The sequence below is a fragment of the Cydia strobilella genome, chromosome 23, assembly GCF_947568885.1.
Source record: "Cydia strobilella chromosome 23, ilCydStro3.1, whole genome shotgun sequence".
Classification (NCBI taxonomy): Eukaryota; Metazoa; Arthropoda; class Insecta; order Lepidoptera; family Tortricidae; genus Cydia; species Cydia strobilella.
The window spans coordinates 6700339-6717676 of record NC_086063.1 but is presented as its reverse complement, the minus strand read 5'-3'; the positions used below and the strand labels follow the sequence as shown (position 1 = coordinate 6717676).

The following is a 17338-nucleotide window of genomic DNA, read 5'->3' as shown; positions in this document are numbered from 1 at the left end:
TCTATGACATTTGGTCGAGCACCCCCCACCTATCTAGCACCGTTTAAAAGTTCCCATACAAAAAAAAAGTGGCCATTTTTTCCGCCATTTTGAATTTTTTCCAAATTTTTTTTTTCCATACCAATCTAGGGGACCCCGAGATTCCGTGACCGAAATTTCAGCGCGCTAGGACCATTTTGAAAATTGGCCGCCATTTTGAATCCGCCATTTTGAAAAAAAAATGGTGGCTTCAAAAACTGCCCAGGGTCCTCTATGACATTTGGTCGAGCACTCCCCACCTAGCTCTCACCGTTTGGCCGGGCCGTCCGACATTTTTTGACCCAGGAGCCGGAGCCAAAAATCCATATTTTTCTGGACCTACATTTTTCGAGCCCTATACAATACTTTATTTTTTTTCGGTGTAACCCTTTTAGTTTCCAAATAAAAGGCGTATATGAGAAATCAGTCGGGATGTAGCTATATATATTATTAACTAGTTTTTTGCGCGGTGCGCGGGGCCCGAGGGCCCCGCGGTCATCGTGTTGTTGTTGTTTGTGCTGTTGTTGTTGTTTTGTTGTTTGTGCTGTTGTTTTTGGTGCTGTTGTTTTGGTGCTGTTGTTGATGTTGGTGCAGTTGTTTTTGGTGCAGTTGTTTTTGGTGCTGTTGTTTTTGGTGCTGTAGTTGTTGAGGTGTTGTTGTTGGTGCTGTTGTTGTTGTGTTGTTGTTGTGTTGTTGTTGTTGTTGTTGTTGGTGCAGTAGTTTTGTTTTCCAATGGAAAAAGTAATAAAGTTGTACTTTTGGTAGAAAGAAAAGATCCGCATGCGAGCACTTCATACCCGCAGCTCGGCCTTCGGCCTCGCGTGCTTGGGAAATCGTAAGGGACGCTTCGGGCCTTCGGCCCTACGCGGAGCTCGGCCTTCGGCCTTCGCTGGGTTTCGAAGCTCAGCGTCGGGCCTTCGGCCCGCCGCTTCGCTTATTAAGACACTTGGGGAGGGTTGGTTCTGCTTTGGGCGGTAAGCGGGAAGTTGGAGCTTAAACACGACCCAATAGTAAAAATGTCTTGACAAACTCACGTCGGGCCTACGGCCTTCGGCCTTCGGCCCGCCGTTTCGCTTGTCTAAGACATTTTCACTATTGGGTCGTGTTTAAGCTCCAACTTCCCCCTCTCGTGTGACGCTTCGGGCCTTCGGCCCTACGCGGAGCTCGGCCTTCGGCCTTCGCTAGCCTCGACGCTTCGCCGTCGGGCCTTCGGCCCGCCGGCTTCGCTTATTAAGACACTTGGGGAGGGTTGGTTCTGCTGTGGGCGGTAAGCGGGAAGTTGGAGCTTAAACACGACCCAATAGTAAAAATGTCTTGACAAGCTTACGTCGGGCCTACGGCCTTCGGCCTTCGGCCCGCCGTTTCGCTCGTCTAAGACATTTTCACTATTGGGTCGTGTTTAAGCTCCAACTTCCCCCTCTCGTGTGACGCTTCGGGCCTTCGGCCCTACGCGGAGCTCGGCCTTCGGCCTTCGCTAGCCTCGACGCTTCGCCGTCGGGCCTTCGGCCCGCCGGCTTCGCTTATCGAGACAGTTGACTTGGTAGAACTCTTGGGAGCACTGCATTCACGCAGCTCGGCCTTCGGCCTCGCTTTAAATTACTTGGGGTTGGCACGCTTGGGAGTCGGAGTGAAGGCTCCGGGCCTTCGGCCCTCCGCCGGGGTCGGCCTTCGGCCTCCCGGCCTGAAGCTCGCCCTTCGGGCTCGCTTAAGACACTTTTTGTATAGGATTTTGCTTTGTTCGGCCTTAACGCAGCTCGGCCTTCGGCCTCGCCCAAAATTACTGGGGGTTGAGGGTGCCTGGCCATTCGGGGTGAAGCTCCGGGCCTGACGGCCCGTCGCGGAGTCGGCCTTCGGCCTCCCGGCCTGAAGCTCGCCCTTCGGGCTCGCTTAACCTACTCGAAAATTTGACTTTGCCCCTGTCCGCCGCCATTTTGGATTTTTCCAAAAAATTTTTTCGACATACTAATCTCGGGCCCCGAGGCTCGCCGCATGCCAAATCTCAGCGCGCTCGGACCAACTTGAAAAAAAAAAAAAAAAAGTCGGCCATTTTGAAAAATTTTAAATGCAGTCGTACTTCTCTCGGGGCCCTCTATGACATTTGGTCGAGCACCCCCCACCCATCCCGCACCGTTTAAAAGTTTCCATACAAAAAAAAAGTGGCCATTTTTTCCGCCATTTTGGATTTTTTTGAAATTTTTTTTTTCCATACCAATCTAGGGGACCCCGAGATTACGTGACCGAAATTTCAGCGCGCTAGGACCATTTTGAAAATTGGCCGCCATTTTGAATCCGCCATTTTGAAAAAAAAATGGCGGCTTCAGAAACTGCCCAGGGTCCTCTATGACATTTGGTCGAGCACCCCCCCACTAAGTCTTACCGTTTAGCCGGGCCGTCCAACATTTTTGTCGTCTTCCACTTGTCCAAAAAATCCATATTTTTCTGGACCTACATTTTTCGTACCCTATACAATACTTTTTTTTTTTTCGGTGTAACCCTTCTAGTTTCCAAATAAAACGTATATATGAGAAATGAGTGGTTTTGTAGCTATATATAATATTAACTAGTTTTTTGCGCGGTGCGCGGGGCCCGAGGGCCCCGCGGTCATCGTGTTGTTGTTGTTGTTGTTTTGTTGTTTGTGCTGTTGTTTTTGGTGCTGTTGTTTGTCTTGTTGTTTTTGGTGCTGTTGTTTTGGTGCTGTTGTTGTTGTTGTTGTTGTTGGTGCTGTTGTTGTTGGTGCAGTTGTTTTTGGTGCTGTTGTTGATGTGTTGTTGTTGTTGTTGGTGCTGTTGTTGATGTGTAGTTGTTGTTGTTGTTGTTGCAGTAGTTTTGTTTTCCAAAGAGAAAAATTAATGAAGTTGTACTTTTGGTAGAAAGAAAAGATCCGCATGCGAGCACTTCATACCCGCAGCTCGGCCTTCGGCCTCGCGTGCTTGGGAAATCGTAAGGGACGCTTCGGGCCTTCGGCCCTACGCGGAGCTCGGCCTTCGGCCTTCGCTGGGTTTCGAAGCTCAGCGTCGGGCCTTCGGCCCGCCGCTTCGCTTATTAAAACACTTGGAGGGTTGGTTTTGCTTTGGGCGGTAAGCGGGAAGTTGGAGCTTAAACACGACCCAATAGTAAAAATGTCTTGACAAGCTCACGTCGGGCCTACGGCCTTCGGCCTTCGGCCCGCCGTTTCGCTGGTCTAAGACATTTTCACTATTGGGTCGTGTTTAAGCTCCAACTTCCCCCTCTCGTGTGACGCTTCGGGCCTTCGGCCCTACGCGGAGCTCGGCCTTCGGCCTTCGCTAGTCTCGACGCTTCGCCGTCGGGCCTTCGGCCCGCCGGCTTCGCTTATCAAGACACTTGGGGAGGGTTGGTTCTGCTTTGGGCGGTAAGCGGGAAGTTGGAGCTTAAACACGACCCAATAGTAAAAATGTCTTGACAAGCTCACGTCGGGCCTACGGCCTTCGGCCTTCGGCCCGCCGTTTCGCTTGTCTAAGACATTTTCACTATTGGGTCGTGTTTAAGCTCCAACTTCCCCCTCTCGTGTGACGCTTCGGGCCTTCGGCCCTACGCGGAGCTCGGCCTTCGGCCTTCGCAAGCCTTGACGCTGCGCCGTCGGGCCTTCGGCCCGCCGGCTTCGCTTATCAACACAGTTGACTTGGTAGAACGCTTGGGAGCACTGCATTCACGCAGCTCGGCCTTCGGCCTCGCTTTAAATTACTTGGGGTTGGCACGCTTGGGAGTCGGGGTGAAGGCTCCGGGCCTTCGGCCCTCCGCCGGGGTCGGCCTTCGGCCTCCCGGCCCGAAGCTCGCCCTTCGGGCTCGCTTAACACACTTTTTGTATAGGATTTTGCTTTGTTCGTCCTTAACGCAGCTCGGCCTTCGGCCTCGCCCAAAATTACTGGGGGTTGGGGGTGCCTGGCCATTCGGGGTGAAGCTCCGGGCCTGACGGCCCGTCGCGGGGTCGGCCTTCGGCCTCCCGGCCTGAAGCTCGCCCTTCGGGCTCGCTTGACCTACTCGAAAATTTGACTTTGCCCCTGTCCGCCGCCATTTTGGATTTTTCCAAAAAATTTTTTCGACATACTAATCTCGGGCCCCGAGGCTCGCCGCATGCCAAATCTCAGCGCGCTCGGACCAACTTGAAAAAAAAAAAAAAAACAAGTCGGCCATTTTGAAAAATTTTAAATGCAGTCGTACTTGTCTCGGGGCCCTCTATGACATTTGGTCGAGCACCCCCCACCCATCTCGCACCGTTTAAAAGTTTCCATACAAAAAAAAAGTGGCCATTTTTTCCGCCATTTTGAATTTTTTCCAAATTTTTTTTTTCCATACCAATCTAGGGGACCCCGAGATTCCGTGACCGAAATTTCAGCGCGCTAGGACCATTTTGAAAATTGGCCGCCATTTTGAATCCGCCATTTTGAAAAAAAAATGGCGGCTTCAGAAACTGCCCAGGGTCCTCTATGACATTTGGTCGAGCACCCCCCCACTATGTCTCACCGTTTAGCCGGGCCGTCCAACATTTTTGTCGTCTTCCACTTGTCCAAAAAATCCATATTTTTCTGGACCTACAAATTCCGCCCTCTATACAAAACAATTTTTGTTTTACTCTTAACCCTTTTAGTTTCCAAATAAAACGTATATATGAGAAATGAGTGGTTTTGTAGCTATATATATTATTAACTAGTTTTTTGCGCGGTGCGCGGGGCCCGAGGGCCCCGCGGTCATCGTGTTGTTGTTGTTTGTGCTGTTGTTGTTGTTTTGTTGTTTGTGCTGTTGTTTTTGGTGCTGTTGTTTTGGTGCTGTTGTTGATGTTGGTGCAGTTGTTTTTGGTGCAGTTGTTTTTGGTGCTGTAGTTGTTGAGGTGTTGTTGTTGGTGCTGTTGTTGTTGTGTTGTTGTGTTGTTGTTGTGTTGTTGTTGTTGTTGTTGTTGGTGCAGTAGTTTTGTTTTCCAATGGAAAAAGTAATAAAGTTGTACTTTTGGTAGAAAGAAAAGATCCGCATGCGAGCACTTCATACCCGCAGCTCGGCCTTCGGCCTCGCGTGCTTGGGAAATCGTAAGGGACGCTTCGGGCCTTCGGCCCTACGCGGAGCTCGGCCTTCGGCCTTCGCTGGGTTTCGAAGCTCAGCGTCGGGCCTTCGGCCCGCCGCTTCGCTTATTAAAACACTTGGAGGGTTGGTTTTGCTTTGGGCGGTAAGCGGGAAGTTGGTGCTTAAACACGACCCAATAGTGAAAATGTCTTGACAAGCTCACGTCGGGCCTACGGCCTTCGGCCTTCGGCCCGCCGTTTCGCTCGTCTAAGACATTTTCACTATTGGGTCGTGTTTAAGCACCAACTTCCCCCTCTCGTGTGACGCTTCGGGCCTTCGGCCCTACGCGGAGCTCGGCCTTCGGCCTTCGCAAACCTTGACGCTTTGCCGTCGGGCCTTCGGCCCGCCGGCTTCGCTTATCGAGACAGTTGACTTGGTAGAACTCTTGGGAGCACTGCATTCACGCAGCTCGGCCTTCGGCCTCGCTTTAAATTACTTGGGGTTGGCACGCTTGGGAGTCGGGGTGAAGGCTCCGGGCCTTCGGCCCTCCGCCGGGGTCGGCCTTCGGCCTCCCGGCCCGAAGCTCGCCCTTCGGGCTCGCTTAACACACTATTTGTATAGGATTTTGCTTTGTTCGTCCTTAACGCAGCTCGGCCTTCGGCCTCGCCCAAAATTACTGGGGTTTGGGCACGACTGGCCATTCGGGGTGAAGCTCCGGGCCTGACGGCCCGTCGCGGGGTCGGCCTTCGGCCTCCCGGCCTGAAACTCGCCCTTCGGGCTCGCTTAACCTACTCGAAAATTTGACTTTGCCCCTGTCCGCCGCCATTTTGGATTTTTCCAAAAAATTTTTTCGACATACTAATCTCGGGCCCCGAGGCTCGCCGCATGCCAAATCTCAGCGCGCTCGGACCAACTTGAAAAAAAAAAAAAAAAAAAGTCGGCCATTTTGAAAAATTTTAAATGCAGTCGTACTTCTCTCGGGGCCCTCTATGACATTTGGTCGAGCACCCCCCACTTATCTACCACCGTTTAAAAGTTACCATACAAAAAAAAAGTGGCCATTTTTTCCGCCATTTTGAATTTTTTCCAAATTTTTTTTTTCCATACCAATCTAGGGGACCCCGAGATTCCGTGACCGAAATTTCAGCGCGCTAGGACCATTTTGAAAATTGGCCGCCATTTTGAATCCGCCATTTTGAAAAAAAAATGGCGGCTTCAGAAACTGCCCAGGGTCCTCTATGACATTTGGTCGAGCACCCCCCCACTAAGTCTTACCGTTTCGGCGTGCTCTTATGCGGAATCCTCGTCTTCCACTTGTCCAAAAAATCCATATTTTTCTGGACCTACATTTTTTGAACCCTATACAATACTTTTTTTTTTTTCGGTGTAACCCTTCTAGTTTCCAAATAAAAGGCGTATATTAGAAATGAGTGGGGATGTAGCTATATATATTATTAACTAGTTTTTTGCGCGGTGCGCGGGGCCCGAGGGCCCCGCGGTCATCGTGTTGTTGTTGTTTGTGCTGTTGTTGTTGTTTTGTTGTTTGTGCTGTTGTTTTTGGTGCTGTTGTTTTGGTGCTGTTGTTGATGTTGGTGCAGTTGTTTTTGGTGCAGTTGTTTTTGGTGCTGTTGTTTTTGGTGCTGTAGTTGTTGAGGTGTTGTTGTTGGTGCTGTTGTTGTTGTGTTGTTGTTGTGTTGTTGTTGTTGTTGTTGTTGGTGCAGTAGTTTTGTTTTCCAATGGAAAAAGTAATAAAGTTGTACTTTTGGTAGAAAGAAAAGATCCGCATGCGAGCACTTCATACCCGCAGCTCGGCCTTCGGCCTCGCGTGCTTGGGAAATCGTAAGGGACGCTTCGGGCCTTCGGCCCTACGCGGAGCTCGGCCTTCGGCCTTCGCTGGGTTTCGAAGCTCAGCGTCGGGCCTTCGGCCCGCCGCTTCGCTTATTAAGACACTTGGGGAGGGTTGGTTCTGCTTTGGGCGGTAAGCGGGAAGTTGGAGCTTAAACACGACCCAATAGTAAAAATGTCTTGACAAACTCACGTCGGGCCTACGGCCTTCGGCCTTCGGCCCGCCGTTTCGCTTGTCTAAGACATTTTCACTATTGGGTCGTGTTTAAGCTCCAACTTCCCCCTCTCGTGTGACGCTTCGGGCCTTCGGCCCTACGCGGAGCTCGGCCTTCGGCCTTCGCTAGCCTCGACGCTTCGCCGTCGGGCCTTCGGCCCGCCGGCTTCGCTTATTAAGACACTTGGGGAGGGTTGGTTCTGCTGTGGGCGGTAAGCGGGAAGTTGGAGCTTAAACACGACCCAATAGTAAAAATGTCTTGACAAGCTTACGTCGGGCCTACGGCCTTCGGCCTTCGGCCCGCCGTTTCGCTCGTCTAAGACATTTTCACTATTGGGTCGTGTTTAAGCTCCAACTTCCCCCTCTCGTGTGACGCTTCGGGCCTTCGGCCCTACGCGGAGCTCGGCCTTCGGCCTTCGCTAGCCTCGACGCTTCGCCGTCGGGCCTTCGGCCCGCCGGCTTCGCTTATCGAGACAGTTGACTTGGTAGAACTCTTGGGAGCACTGCATTCACGCAGCTCGGCCTTCGGCCTCGCTTTAAATTACTTGGGGTTGGCACGCTTGGGAGTCGGAGTGAAGGCTCCGGGCCTTCGGCCCTCCGCCGGGGTCGGCCTTCGGCCTCCCGGCCTGAAGCTCGCCCTTCGGGCTCGCTTAAGACACTTTTTGTATAGGATTTTGCTTTGTTCGGCCTTAACGCAGCTCGGCCTTCGGCCTCGCCCAAAATTACTGGGGGTTGAGGGTGCCTGGCCATTCGGGGTGAAGCTCCGGGCCTGACGGCCCGTCGCGGAGTCGGCCTTCGGCCTCCCGGCCTGAAGCTCGCCCTTCGGGCTCGCTTAACCTACTCGAAAATTTGACTTTGCCCCTGTCCGCCGCCATTTTGGATTTTTCCAAAAAATTTTTTCGACATACTAATCTCGGGCCCCGAGGCTCGCCGCATGCCAAATCTCAGCGCGCTCGGACCAACTTGAAAAAAAAAAAAAAAAAGTCGGCCATTTTGAAAAATTTTAAATGCAGTCGTACTTCTCTCGGGGCCCTCTATGACATTTGGTCGAGCACCCCCCACCCATCCCGCACCGTTTAAAAGTTTCCATACAAAAAAAAAGTGGCCATTTTTTCCGCCATTTTGGATTTTTTTGAAATTTTTTTTTTCCATACCAATCTAGGGGACCCCGAGATTACGTGACCGAAATTTCAGCGCGCTAGGACCATTTTGAAAATTGGCCGCCATTTTGAATCCGCCATTTTGAAAAAAAAATGGCGGCTTCAGAAACTGCCCAGGGTCCTCTATGACATTTGGTCGAGCACCCCCCCACTAAGTCTTACCGTTTAGCCGGGCCGTCCAACATTTTTGTCGTCTTCCACTTGTCCAAAAAATCCATATTTTTCTGGACCTACATTTTTCGTACCCTATACAATACTTTTTTTTTTTTCGGTGTAACCCTTCTAGTTTCCAAATAAAACGTATATATGAGAAATGAGTGGTTTTGTAGCTATATATAATATTAATAATACTAAAAAGTACGGAACCCTCGGTGGGCGAGTCCGACTCGCACTTGTCCGGTTTTATAATTTTAGGATAGACAGTTTAGAAGTTATTTATTTTGTTTTAGAGCGCTCAAATATCATATCACCATGACGCCAATTTTTCATCATCAAATCGGTCGATTTTATCATATCGTCTGTACTGGGCTTATTTGCCAGTAGAAAAAGGCGCGAAATTAAAATTTTCTATGGGAAGTCAACTCTTGGTGCCTAAATTTTTTTTAAATTTGCCGTATTCGGGATGACGTCATTCGGTTTTTACCCGACTGCCAAAGGAGGAGGGTAATGTTTTTCGAGTGTATGTAAGTATGTATGTATGTATGTATGTATGTATGCCTGTTTCTTAGTGGCCTCCTGTAGCCTAAACGGCTTGATGGATTTTGATGTATGAGGTATCGTTAGATTCGTCTTGATCACGGGAGTGTCATAGGATACATTTTATCCCGAAAGTCCTACTAGTAGGAGATACGGCTTATAAAAAAAAAAAAAAAAAAATATTTAATTCAGACTTTCAAAAAATCCATATTTTGTTAGTGATACTTAAACTAGGGAACCTATAAACTAAGTGTTAGTCTAATTATAACATTTACAATATGGTCGACCTTCACCCATACGTCTGACGGATGAAACTTATATTTTATGAAAGAAAATATGTTCCTGAACATAAATAAATAGGGTTGCCTAAAGAAATATGGTCAAGGCTATTTTAAATAAATTTTTGAAAATATATTTTTTTCTTTAAATTTCACCGATTTGTCTGACGAACAAAATAAGTTCCAATGGAAAGTATACAACTTGTACAACATGAATAAATTAGGTTGCCTATGTTTTTCCGGTCACTATTATGAGGTTGCCGTGTTTAAACGGGTGAGTTAAAATCGATAATTGCACCCATCTGTCTGACGCTTGAATTGTATATCAAAATAATGGTAATTTTATTGCGAATACAATGGTATAGGGTTGCCTGCAAAAATCCGGTCACAAATAAGGGTTGCCAGGCTTTAAAAGAAAATAAGAAGGTTATAAGTTGCTGATTAGCGAACTAGACTCCACACTCGCGTTCGCGGCTTCGCGCCCCGATTCCCGCACGAGTGTGGAGGGGGCTTAGTATATAAGTGGATCAGTCATGGATTCTCTTTGCTCGTACAAGACAGTCTTAAGCCACTCGTGTGTGGAGGGGGCTTTATACATGTGCGGTGGGGGGAATGGACCGAACGGGACAGTCTTATACTAGAAGACGCTTTCTCTGCTACACCTACTGAAAGATACTTGAAGATACATGTATATTTCAGTAGGAGTATGGTGCACATAGTATGGTTTATGGTGGGTAACTAATAAAGCCCATCACAGATACGGCATCTGCCGATATCTTTTAAGATCCCTCCACACTCGTGGGCGAATCGCGGAGCGAAGCCGCGAACGCGAGAGTGGAGTCGAGTTCGCTGATCTGCGAAATCGACCACACTCGCGTTCGCGGCTTCGCTCCGCGAGGCATCTGCAGATGAATTGCGATGTATCGGTCTGTATATTTCGTTTCTCTCACAATTTGCAGTGTTGCTTCCCAGCGAGATCTTGGTGTCGTTATAGCTGATAACTTAACATTGGGAGGAACACATTTTGGGTTTTACCAAAAAGGCTAACTCTGTTTTATATATGATTAAGAAAGCTTTCCGTTATATGGATATAGTTATTTGTTATACAAGGGTGCAAAGTTGTATTTTACCCGCGAGTGTGGAATTGATACACGAGCAAGCGAAATGATTCTATAGTTGAACCACGAGCGTAGCGAGTGGTTCTAAAATAGAATCCTGAGCGTAGCGAGTGTTTCAACACACGAGAAGTAAAACACATTTGCACCCGTGTGTAACACAAAACTTTTCCCCTCACCATAGCGAGGAAAGTACAACATCCACAGGCGTTAGATCATCTTCGTCACTGGAATCACTATTTTTTTTACGATATTATAACAAAAAACTGGAAATTCTGTATTTTACGTGAGAAGTTTGTAAGTAAAAAGTTTGTTGACAATGTTGAAATTCTGACGTATGAAATGTCAATGATGCGTTTTGAAATTGCATTGACTCAACTTGTGCGTTCAGAATTATATTTAACATCATTATTAAAAAACAAACGTTTCTTATGGAACTTTAAGGTCTATGACATAAAATCATTAAATAAAGCTAAATTTGGTATTTTTTATTAGATTCTCAAACCATTTGTTTAATGATAATTAATATCAAACGAATCATTATTATGAGCGTTTTACGTTTTGTTATCTGTCAAGCTACTTAAACACGCTCCATCCAAGGTCAAATTACTTTCCCCACTAGTGGATAAAATGCGTTTTTCCCTGCTAGTTTTAAAGGATAAAAGACAACTTTCCGAGCTAGTGAGGGGAAAAGAATATTTTAATTAAACTCTATAAAACATACGTACAACCCGGTCACAATATCTGTGCACCTCGCTGGAATGTGGCGCCTCTCCCGCTTCCCCTGTCACCTCTCCGCGCACTCCCCGGTGCGACAGTACGGTTAGCATCTTCGTTGCCGCTACACCTCCACATTTCTCGAAAAAACTTTTTTTCACACCGTACCCAGACAGCCGATATGACGTCACGAGGTCAGGTGCACAGATATTGTGACCGGGTTGTAAGATCCTTATTGGAATATGCGTTCCAAATTTGGAATCCATATTTCCGAAAGGACATCAACCTTATTGAAAAAGTCCAAAGAAGAGCAACAAAATTGGCGCCATCTCTTCGCAACCGATCTTACGAAGATAGGTTAAAGGAATTGGGCCTGACAACAGTGACAACCTTGGAGCAGCGAAGGCAACGTGGTGACTTAATAGAAACATACAAAATACTCACAGGACACTACAACGTACCCGGGTTAAGTGACATTTTCACTCGGAATATGAATGACAGACTGAGAGGACATTCTCTGAAGCTGGCACGGACGCAGAGTAGTAGCAACCCAAGACGACACTTCCTGTCTAACCGTGTAGTGAAAGTGTGGAACAGTTTGCCCGAATCCGTAATCAGTGCGCCTTCAGTGAACTCCTTTAAAAACAGACTCTACAAACATTTTACGAATGGACAAAACACAAGTGCAGGACATTGATATGCACGTATCAGCTATTTTAAGCTGCCTGTGCATTCGTATATAGTAATAATAATAATAATGTAGGTGCTAAACAGAGAGCGATATATATTTTGGTACAATTTCCAATTTTAACATATAGTTGTTCAAGCAAATCTTGTCAGTAGAAAAAGGCGCGAAATTCAAATTTTCTTTGGTACGATATCAATTCGCGCCTACATTTTTAAAATTTGCCGCCTTTTTCTACTGACAAGATCTGCTTGCAAGATTTAACTTACTTAAAGTGACAAGTGTTTATTATTCTATAATTTTATTGTAGTACTAAAAAAAAAATTCTAATTATGACAATAGAACATAATTAGTTATTTACCTATTTTGTTTCACTTTATTTATCATTCAATACATTTAATTTTTTTATGCCTTTAGTCCTAATCATCTGCACTTTCAATCCGGAGGTCGCGGGTTCAAACCCCGGCTCGTACCAATGAGTTTTTCAGAACTTATGTACGAAATATCATTTGATATTTACCAGTCGCTTTTCGCTGAAGGAACACATCGGGAGTAAACCGGACTAATCCTAACAAGGCCTAGTTCCCCCTCTGGGTTGGAAGGTCAGATGGCAGTCGCTTTCGTAAAAACTAGTGCCTACGTCAATTCTTAGGATTAGTTGTCAAGCGGACCCCAGGCTCCCATGAGCCGTGGCAAAATGGCGGGATAACGCGAGGAAGATGATAAGTTCTAATCATCTGCGCACCACAGTTTGCTCCTCTCTCCAATTCCCTGAAATGTTGGTGCCTTCTATACATAAAGCCCCAAGCAACTGCTTTATTTGATCACTGGTTTATCCGGCACTGATAGCATACCTTTTAGATAACAACCCTCCTGCCTACTGACAATAGGAGGATATAGAATTATAAATATAGCGAAACATATAGATTTATTTATAGGTACTGAATTTACTGATCATATACACTGTCAACATAGGTTAAAAAATACAATGTACAATTTAAGATCAAAATGAACTACAACTAGTGCCAAATATGTGCGATATTACATTGACTTTTTTTTATACTACGTCGGTGGCAAACAAGCATACGGCCCGCCTGATGTTAAGCAGTCTCCATAGCCTATGTACGCCTGCAACTCCAGAGGAGTTACATGCGCGTTGCCGACCCTAACACTCCTCTCCCTCGAGCTCTGGCAACCTTACTCACCGGCAGGAACACAACACTATTAGTAGGGTCTAGTGTTATTTGGCTGCGGTTTTCTGTAAGGTGGAGGTACCTCCCCAGTTGGGCTCTGCTCTAGATCTGGAATGACATCCGCTGTCCTGTGCCCTACCACACAAAGCGAGATGTTATTCACAGTGCCCATACCTCTCTTTTGGACGTAGTTTAAGGACATACCCGGGTCGGATATACTTTTGTTATGTTATAATAATTATTATAAATTGCCTATCATACTACTTAATGTCTCAATATATTTTGATAATAATCAGTACAAAATGCGTAGTGACAAGTTTTGGTGTTATTTTTTTATACTACGTCGGTGGCAAACAAGCATACGGCCCGCCTGATGGCAAGCAGTCACCGTAGCCTATGGACGCCTGCAACCTGTTTATTTCAAGACTTGGCATAGTATAGTAAAGAACAAATAAGTTTTAACGGAAACAGCCCTTTCTTGTCACTAACAATTTTTGATTGGTGGCATAGGAAGATCAATCAGTGATGGGGTTTCAAATGATTATTCCCACTAGGTACCACCAAATTGGTAACAGTGGTAACAACAGATTTTTTTTCACCTATACCCAGTTGCTGATAATGCAGCTTAAGATATCATGCTTAGTACAAAATACAACTACTCCGTAAGAAAACTATTTATAAGTCAAAGTCGCCTGCAGCAATACATTTAATCAGATGATGGACTGGGCTCTGGGCATGATGTATTTGACGCTATTTTTATTTTTTTATTTGAAATCATTATACAGCGTGGAAAGATAAGTCGGGCCCTGGAGGGAAACTACCTTAAATCCTTAAGCTGGCTCATTTTACTTAAAGGAGACATTCCTTTATTTTTAAAAAGAAACAAAACTACATTCAAAGATTTTTTTAAACTCGCTTGCCTCGCACGGGACTCGAACCAACTAAAATAAAAAAAAACAAACACTCCCTATTTTATTATACTAATCGATAGTATTATTATTCAGGATAAAATTTCTCTAACCAACATTTGGTCTTAAAAATAAAAATGATCGTTAAATCTAACATTAATTTTATTTTACTATCAATTTGTTACACTTAAATTATTTAACTGATAAATTGTTTGAAATGAGCCCCCTCGTTCCGGCTACACAAAATTAGTCGCCGTTGAAATTCATTTCTTGTACCCTTCAGCAAAGTTGTAGCGGAGTTTTACTCCAAGGGGGATGTAATGATAACCTCGCTACATGGATCTCTATGTATACAAAGCACAGTATAAAATAGCTATTGCACTGACCAGGAATCAACACTCGATGGGCGCACAATTCCATCTGCTCTCAATCTCATACCTCTATTCTCTTGTTATGAATGTAACCTCAACACTCTCAGGGAGATTAGAAGGGCCCCAAGTCCCGTGGCTTGTATCAGTGGATGCGCGGCACAACTGAATCTCGACAAGAGAACTCATCGTGCATCCCGCATCTCATAGGTATACTCTTCTCAACCTCATCCGATGAGTACTGAGGTGGGAACCATGTGGTCCCCTACGAGCCTCCACAACAACCCCTACAGCTCATCCATCAGCCTCCATGAGAAACCTCCAGTAACTCAAACCGATAAACTCCAGCTAATTTTTTTCAGCCGTCTACTTAGGAGCATAAGTTGGGTTATTCAAATTTTCAAGTTTTATTTTTTTCCGCAAAATCTGCTTTGAGCGCCCGCAAATGACCTACCTATCTTGAATCAGTATGGTCGGCTGATGTTATTCTGCAAGTGGCATCGTAAGGACCCGATTCTGAGTATTTTTTTCAACCGTCGACTTAAAAGCTTAAGTTAGGTTATTTAAATTTTCAAGTTTTATTTTTTTCCGGAAAATCTGCTTTGATAGCCCGCAAATGACCTACCTATCTTGAATCAGTATGGTCGGCTGATGTTATTCTGCAAGTGGCATCGTAAGGACCCGATTCTGAGTATTTTTTTCAACCGTCGACTTAAAAGCTTAAGTTAGGTTATTTAAATTTTCAAGTTTTATTTTTTTCCGGAAAATGTGTTTTGATCGCCCACAAATGACCTACCTATCTTGAATCAGCATGGTCTGCTGATGTTATTCTGCAAGTGGCATCGTAAGGACCCGATTCTGAGTATTTTTTTCAGCCGTCGACTTAGGAGCATAAGTTGGGTTATTCAAATACGAGTATTTGTTTTATTTTTTTCCGCAAAATCTGCATTGATCGCCCGCAAATGACCTACCTTTCTTAATTCAGCATGGTCGGCTGATGTTATTCTGCAAGTGGCATCGTATAGACCCGATTCTGAGTATTTTTTTCAGCCGTCTACTTAGGAGCATAAGTTGGGTTATTCAAATTTAAAAGTTTTATTTTTTCCGCAAAATCTGCTTTGATTGCCCGCAAATGACCTACCTATCTTGAATCAGCATGGTCGGCTGATGTTATTCTGCAAGTGGCATCGTAAGGACCCGATTCAGAGTATTTTTTTCAGCCGTCTACGTAGGAGCATAAGTTGGGTTATTAAAATACGAGTATTTAAGTTTTATTTTTTTCCGCAAAATCTGCATTGATCGCCCGCAAATGACCTACCTATCTTGAATCAGCATGATCTGCTCATGTTATTCTGCAAGTGGCAACGTAAGGACCCGATTCTGAGTTTTTTTTTTCAGCCGTCGACTTAAGAGCATAAGTTGGGTTATTCAAATTTTCAAGTTTTATTTTTTTCCGCAAAATCTGCTTTGATAGCCCGCAAATGACCTACCTATCTTGAATCAGCATGGTCGGCTGATGTTATTTTGCAAGTGGCATCGTAAGGACCCGATTCTGAGTATTTTTTTCAGCCGTTGACTTAGGAGCATAAGTTGGGTTATTCAAATTTTCAAGTTTTATTTTTTTCCGCAAAATCTGCATTGATCGCCCGTAAATGACCTACCTATCTTGAATTAGCATGGTCTGGTCATGTTATTCTGCAAGTGGCATCGTAAGGACCCGATTCTGAGTATTTTTTTCAGCCGTCGACTTAGTAGCATAAGTTGGGTTATTCAAATTTTCAAGTTTTATTTTTTTTCGCAAAATCTGCTATGATCGCCCGCAAATGACCTACCTATCTTGAATCAGCATGGTCGGTTGATGTTATTCTGCAAGTGGCATCGTAAGGACCCGATTCTGAGTATTTTTTTCAGCCGTTGACTTAGGAGCTTAAGTTGGGTTATTAAAATTTTCAATTTTTTTTCCGCAAAACCTGCTTTGATCGCCCGCAAATGGCCTACCTATCTTGAATCAGCATGGTCAGCTGATGTTATTCTGCAAGTGGCATCGTAAGGACCCGATTCTGAGTATTTTTTCAGCCGTCGACTTAGGAGCATAAGTTGAGTTATTCAAATTTTCAAGTTTTATTTTTTTCCGCAAAATCTACTATGATCGCCCGCAAATGACCTACCTATCTTGAATCAGCATGGTCGGCTGATGTTATTCTGCAAGTGGCATCGTAAGGACCCGATTCTGAGTATTTTTTTCAGCCGTTGAATTAGGAGCATAAGTTGGGTTATTAAAATTTTCCAATTTTATTTTATTCCGCAAAACCTGCTTTGATCGCCCGCAAATGACCTACCTATCTTAAATCAGCATGGTCGGCTGATGTTATTCTGCAAGTGACATCGTAAGGACCCGATTCTGAGTATTTTTTTCAGCCGTCGACTTAGGAGCATAAGTTGGGTTATTAAAATTTTCAAGTTTTTTTTTTTCGGCAAATTTGTTTTGATCGCCCGCAAATGACCTACCTATCGTGAATTAACATAGTCTGATGATGTTATTCTGCAAGTGGCATCGTAAGGACCCGATTCTGAGTATTTTTTTCAGCCGTCGACTTAGGAGCATAAGTTAAAGTTTTTGCATTTTATTATTGCCTGTCTAACCTTATTTAATGCCGCCAAATTACTGTACTGTGTCGGTGTTATATCGGGCTTATGTAGGGCTTAGAATCGTTAGTATCTGTGTCGATTGCTTGTTACACCCTCCCTACTGAACTATCTCGGCCGGCCAATATGAATTTTTCGATTTTATGTTTTTATCTATTGAGATCCTAACGATTTTAATGTCTGAACAAACGTGAACTAACGTCGCCCGATGGATTCACATAGTTAGTTTGACTGATTTCGGGGTGGGGTGGTTAGCGTGAAGACAGCCACCCCACTTTAAAAAAAAATGAAGGAATCGGGTCCTAACGATTTCAATGCTTGAACAATCATGAACTAACGAATATCTTGCTATCTAGACCAAAAAAACTAACAATAAATGGTTTGGGGTGGCTAGCGTGAAGTCAGCCACCACCATAGAATAAAAAATATATAAAACCACGAAAATCTTTTAATCTGTTTTGAATACCCGCAAGTTACCGTAC

The 17338-nt window shown here is 45.1% G+C and overlaps 1 protein-coding gene and 1 long non-coding RNA gene across 3 annotated transcripts in view; one reads left to right on the top strand and one right to left on the bottom strand.

Moving 5' to 3' along the window:
- The window catches only part of LOC134751883 (heterogeneous nuclear ribonucleoprotein L), a 599604-nt gene that overhangs the window by 430366 nt on the left and 151900 nt on the right, over positions 1–17338 (top strand). The gene's annotated exons all lie outside the window — the stretch shown is intronic.
- LOC134751913 (uncharacterized) overlaps positions 12166–17338 on the bottom strand; it is a 521238-nt gene continuing 516065 nt past the window's right edge. The window contains exon 3 of the long non-coding RNA XR_010128718.1: positions 12166–13345. This is a non-coding gene — a long non-coding RNA (uncharacterized LOC134751913). The remainder of the gene's footprint in view (positions 13346–17338) is intronic.